This window comes from Neophocaena asiaeorientalis, unplaced genomic scaffold (assembly GCF_003031525.2).
Source record: "Neophocaena asiaeorientalis asiaeorientalis breed wild unplaced genomic scaffold, Neophocaena_asiaeorientalis_V1.1 scaffold226, whole genome shotgun sequence".
Lineage (NCBI taxonomy): Eukaryota > Metazoa > Chordata > Mammalia > Artiodactyla > Phocoenidae > Neophocaena > Neophocaena asiaeorientalis.
The window spans coordinates 3,440,506-3,446,534 of NW_020173037.1; the positions used below are offsets into that span (position 1 = coordinate 3,440,506).

At 51.1% G+C, this 6,029-nt stretch overlaps 1 pseudogene; it reads right to left on the reverse strand.

The window, feature by feature from the left end:
- Positions 1-3,107: 3,107 nt before the first annotated feature.
- Positions 3,108-5,732, reverse strand: LOC112398149 (EKC/KEOPS complex subunit TPRKB-like; annotated as a pseudogene).
- Positions 5,733-6,029: the final 297 nt, after the last annotated feature.

Below are 6,029 nucleotides of genomic sequence, written 5' to 3' on the forward strand. Positions count from 1 at the left end.
CTTCAGTAGTTGTAGCACACGGGCCCTAGAGTTCATGGGCTTCAGCAGTTGTGGCTCGCGGGCTTAGTAGTTGTGGCTCGTGGGCTCTAGAGCACAGGCTCAGTAGTTGTGGCACACGGGCTTAGTTGCTCCGCGGTACGTGGGATCTTCCTGGACCAGGGCTCGAAGCCATGTCCCCTGCATTGGCAGGAGGATTCCCAACCACTGCACCACCAAGGAAGCCCAGGAAGTCGGTTACTTTCTGATGGTACCCTCACAACTACTGAAGTGTCTTCCCCTAGTTACGTAAGGAGCTCTCCACACAGCCAAGGGAAGACCTCAAGACTGCCTTTTCTTTAGCCTCAGATTGGAAATCAACAGAAAAGATGTCAATGCACGTAAATAGGCAAGAATATTGAACAGAGTACTCATAGCATACAGCCATAATAAAAAGCAAAGAAACTCACAATTTGAAAAATAGCTATAGAAATATTTTCAACTTTTAATTAGAATTGTGGATGATTTTTGTTTTCTCACTTGCATTTGTCAGATTTTTTTTTTTAAAATACTAAATATGTGCTGTTTTTATAAGGGCACCACAACGTTTGAGAGGGTGCCATAAGCAAACGAACCCATTTCATTTTATTCACGCTCAGGAAGCAAGAGTCGAGCCAGTGGAGACGGAGCAGTGAGGCGCTGTGCAGGCTTGATTGGCACCTACTGTTTACTTTGCAGATAGCAGGGCGCTAGCAGGCTTAGCTCGTCCTTCCTCAGACACAGGAGAAATGGGAAATGTGCAGATGCCCCGGAGAAAGGCAGGTACAGAGGAGAGAAGGGAAATAGGGTCCAAGCAGATCAGGACTCAGACCCACTTTTCACCACAGTCTAGTGGAGGAGAATGATGACAAAGTGGGTCTCGTGTGGTAGGGTGGCGGCTACGACCTGGGTAACCGGGTAAGCGTCGCGTGGTGGGTCCCAGAAAGGCACCTCGCCCGGGCCTGGGCTTGGGCAACGGGGTTAGAGAAATTTTGCTGGAAGAGGAGATGCCCATCCTGAATGGCACCAGCAGGGGAAAGTCCCGGAGGAAAGAGGGGCAGGCGAGGGTATGAAACAGGGTGAGACCCGGCGTGAGCATCTCCGGCGGCGGGGAGAGTGACTGTGGACCCCGGCCCCGTGGTCAGGGGTTGGACTTTATCCTGAGGCTGCGCCCTGGCCGCGGGGAGGCAAGAGGACGGGGAGGGAGGAGCGCCTCGCAGGAGGGAAGCAGGTCAGGAGTTGGGTGGTCCCCAGGCGTCCACCCTGATGTGCATCCCGACGGCCTCCTCGGCGGAGATGGAGGCCCGCACCTCGTGGATGGTGTCGGGTGGCACCTCTCCCAGCGGCTCTTCCTGGGGGTGCATGAGGCGCCTCCCCCAACCCCGGCAGGAGCAGCCTGGGAGGGGGGAGCATGTGGGCTCCGGTTCGGGGTGTGTTGCATTTGCTAAGAGGGCTCTGAGAGGGACGACGAAGACGGACGGGCGTGCGCTCTGGGCAGCGAGGGCAGCTCTGGTAGGGCCCCAGATGCGCAGGCACGGCTACGGAGTGGGAACTGGCCCAGGACTGCGCTGGGACGAACTCTCGAGGAGTGAGCAGAGGTGAAGCTCCAGTCCCCTCCGAGAGGCGGGAGATCAAGGGGCCAGTGGGGTCCAGCTGGGCCCTGGGGGAGGACCTTCCCGCCTCCCCGCCCCGCTGGGAGGCCTGGATTTGCACAAGCCCCAGCGATGGCCTGTGAGCGAGGGGAAGGCGAGGGCTGTGGTCCAAGGGCAGCGGCGGGGTCAGGGGGCAGCACCCCCCTACTTGAAGGCCCGCACTGCCGCCTCGGGGTGGGGGTGGCTGTTCATTGCTCTGTGTCCCCTGGAGGCTGGTGAGGCTCAGACCCGCGCCTGTTCGGGACGCCATGCTGGTAATATGAGCGGCCCACGTGGTGCTGTTTTAGCAGAATACTTTCTAACCTTGGGCCTGTAGTGTATGCTCCTAAACCTGTTTCGCTCTAAAACTAATCACAATGCTTTTCGTTAGTTTATGAAACTGTATTAAAATTAAATGGGGAGATTCACAATCTTATTTTCCTCAAACACCAGAGCGCCTTTTTTAAAAGTAAGAAGTATGTCCGTTTTTTTGAAAAGTACCACAGAGGTTTTTTTACTCTTCTGTTCAGAAGGGAGAAGCTACTCACCTTATTGTTATAGTAAAATTCAGGGATTCTGAACTGAAGAACTAAACTTTCTTCTTTTAGTGATTATGTAATATCTTCTTTTCTAAGCAAGAGACCTACTGGACTTTAAAAAGAGGCACAGATACAATCCTGTTTCTAAACAACATGGCATAGAATGAAAGAACTACCTCATTTAAAAGAAATAGGCCGTAAAATAACTTGGGGAATATCTTCATTATACACATATTGCCATTGTCACAGCATCTGTAAGAGTCTGACCTAGAGAGATGTGTGTGCCGTTAAAATAGAATTTACAGGACTTCCCTGGCGGTCCAGTGGGTAAGACTCCACGCTTCCAATCCAGGGGGCACAGGTTCGATCCCTGGTCGGGGAATTAAGATCCCACATGCTGCGTGGCCCCAAAGAAAAGGATTTAAAAAAAGAAATGAGAAGGAATTAGAATCCCTTCAGCGATGATCAGTGACATTTAATCTGAGGCAGACTTTCTAGCTGTGTGTGAGATGCTACTGGTTTGGGCAGAGCTTGGGGAATTCAGCCTCTTCATGTAAGAGTGCTCTGCTGACAGTGTAGATTTTTGTTTTTGTTTTTCTGAGTGAATTAATAACTAAGCCCCTTAAGCAGAACTAGATTCTCACATGTGTAGTTAGGAGAAAAATACACATGTGGGTAGCAGCCTCAGCATGGAGAGTGATAAAGCACAGCCCGGATGCGTGGCTCGCTCGTGGCTGCGTAGGAACTGGACCAGGATGAGGTCAGGTCAGTGTTGAAGATAGACTGGGTGGGGGGGACTGTCACCCCTGGAGTCCAGCCTCGCTGCGGGGGACGCCAAGGGAGGAGAGAGACTGGTGGGCAGGGCAGCGGCAGGGGGCCTTTTTTTTTATAATTGCTGAAAATTTTTAATATTTCTGTCATTTCACAAAGCATCTTTTGTTGACATTCTGCAAACAATACCATCCAATAATGTCCCAATACTTTATTCTCGTGAAGGTAGTTCATGTATCTTTTTGACTTCCGTAATATTTGTTGTTTCAGGGAGATTTTTGAGAGAAACTTGATGACCTTCTACCTGAGATATTAGGTATTCATGATTTATTTGTTTTTCTCCCTCTTCCTGTAAGCAATCAGAAATGAAGTGTCATTTGCCGAGATATCACATTTTTTCAAGGCCTCTGAAATATTGTTATTTGGGGAAAGATTGAAAATAATTTCGGTAGATAGAGTTCTTGTCTTCATTCTTCCCAGTTTGTAGAGGTGAACTGCTTTGTTTGCTGCCACAAGTATCTGAAATGCATCGACAATCACTGTAGGATTTATTAATGAGCCATCAATGGCACGCACCTTCCATGGCCTTTTTTCTCAAGTCTCCAGCATTTTTTACATCTTTAAATAACAGAAGTGTCCCCCTGTATTCGGGAAATAGATCCAGCTGATGTGTTAACTGCCTTTCATCGATAAGCAGGATTCAGCGCACCCAGAACCCAGGACTAGCTCCCTATTCTACGAGCGCCTCTGTCACAACTTTGGTGAGTCGCGGCCTTATCAGGATGATGTATCGTCAGCTGATACATCAGGGAGAGACTAAGCCGATCATTGCCGGGCTGCATCCCAGGGCCGGGCCTCGTGAGGCGCTCGATAAACGAGGACGCCGAGAATCACATCCGTTGTCTAGAAAACGGGTGCCGGGGCTGCCAGGGGCCCTTTTTTTATTGAGCAGCTACTGCATCCTGTGTGTTGTGCCCCGTTCGTCACACCTGTCCCCTCCTGTCCTGTCCTCCTTACCAGGGTGCTGAGTAGAGCTTTTCCACGGGAAAGGGTGCCATGTAGTCTAATCACAAAACTTGGCATTAAAATTACTTTCCAGGGCTTCCCTGGTGGCGCAGTGGTTGAGAGTCCGCCTGCCGCGATGCAGGGGAACGGGTTCGTGCCCCGGTCCGGGAGGATCCCACATGCCGCGGAGCGGCTGGGCCCGTGAGCCATGGCCGCTGGACCTGCGCGTCCAAAAAAAAAAAAAAAAAAAAAAAAAAAAAATTACTTTCCAAAGATGCCGTAAGAGTGCTTCTCTTTTGTCTCAGATTATTAGCAAGACCTAGAAGTTTGATAGCTGAGACCTGGAATGCCTAATTTGTCCAGCTCGGTGCTGGGCCTGACTCACTGGATGGCCTTAGTGAAATCATTTTCCATCTTTGAGTGAGTTTCCTTGCTGTTAAGACAAAAACTAAAAATACATATTGTCTTCATGGGTTATGGTAAGGACTAGCTGAGTAATCTCTACTAAGAAATTGCAACTTTTTAAAGGAAAAAAGATATTTCATCACAGAGGAAATCTGTTTGGGAGTTGCCTGATCCTAAAGTGATATGATATCAAATAAAAAACGTTCTTCAGCCTCCTCAGCTAAACCTGGACTCACTCCAGGCTGCTTGATGTGGGCTAGGAAGTGGTACAGTGCCACGAGCAGCCTGATCACTCCACCGGGCTTCCAGAGGACACGGTGTGCTCAGGAGGGGGCAGTCTGTCTTATGCGCCTACCCGTGGAGCTTCCCCCTCTCCTCCTGCACCACCAAGCTCACTCTCGCACGAGCAAATTCCACTGCCCATTTTTCTTCGATATTTATATGACCCCATTTTCTTGGCTGCAGACACATCTAGTTTGAGAAGCAGTGGCTTTTCTAATTTTAAACAGGAAATGCTGCACCACTTACATTATTTTTTTTATACTTTTATTCCTCCGTTTAGCTTGAGCAGCAGATTCTCATAGCTAAGAAGGTTTCAAGAGGCAGATTAGAAGAGTAGATAAAGGGCTTCCCTGGTGGCGCAGTGGGTGAGAGTCCGCCTGCCGATGCAGGGGACGCGGGTTCGAGCCCCGGTCCGCGAAGATCCCACATGCCGCGGAGCGGCTGGGCCCGTGAGCCATGGCCGCTGAGCCTGCGCGTCCGGAGCCTGTGCTCCGCAACGGGAGAGGCCACGACAGTGAGAGGCCCCCGTACCGCAAAAACAAACAAACAAACAAACAAACAAAAACAAAAAAAAAGAAGAGTAGATAGAGCCTGCATGTGGAAGGCAAGAGGTGAGCTCGGCTACCGACTCCCTCACCGCCTTGGACGCGTAGAGGCGCTCTCAGAGGGAAATGGACAACCAAGGCAATGTCAAGGTCAGCCTGCACCTGCTCCCACTGCCCACACAACTGAGCGTTGGGACGGAGGGCTCGGCTGAGACCTCTCCTGGCCAGTGGCCACTCACTGCCCTTCAGGAGAGACTCAGAACCTGATTCTTCCATCTCTTCCTGGCGTTGGCCTTCGTTCTGACACATCTGACCCCGTGACCTCTTAGCTCCGTGACCCAGTGACCTTATTCTCTAATGTTCACGGCTTCCTGTTCTCACGGTGCAGAATGTGAAGTCTGAACCACATTATCTCTTGAAACTGCTCCACCTCCAAAATCACGAATTCAGACATCCTCCTTGCTGGTCGCAAAGCCTGTTCCCACCTCTTCTCGGGCAGAGATTCCCGCCAGCACCGTCCTTCGACCGCGGGGCGCCATCCACGCTCTGCGCCATCTCCCTGTTTGTGGGTCGCTCCTCTGTTAACTTTGCCAGAATTCAGGTCGGATGCTGTGGCTCCTCCAGCCACCACTTTCTTGCAGGCTCTAAGCTCACGTGCCCTATTTTTTCTTGCACATGCCTGGCAAAGTTGAGGTGGGATGAACCCGACCATACTCACCATCCGTCCTTGCACCTGGCAGCTGGGCACTGCTGGAGGAAAGGTCCCCAGCCACGCACACTGGTATCACTACGCACCCTGGACCACCAACCTCAGGGGGGCTCCTTTTGCTGGCAAT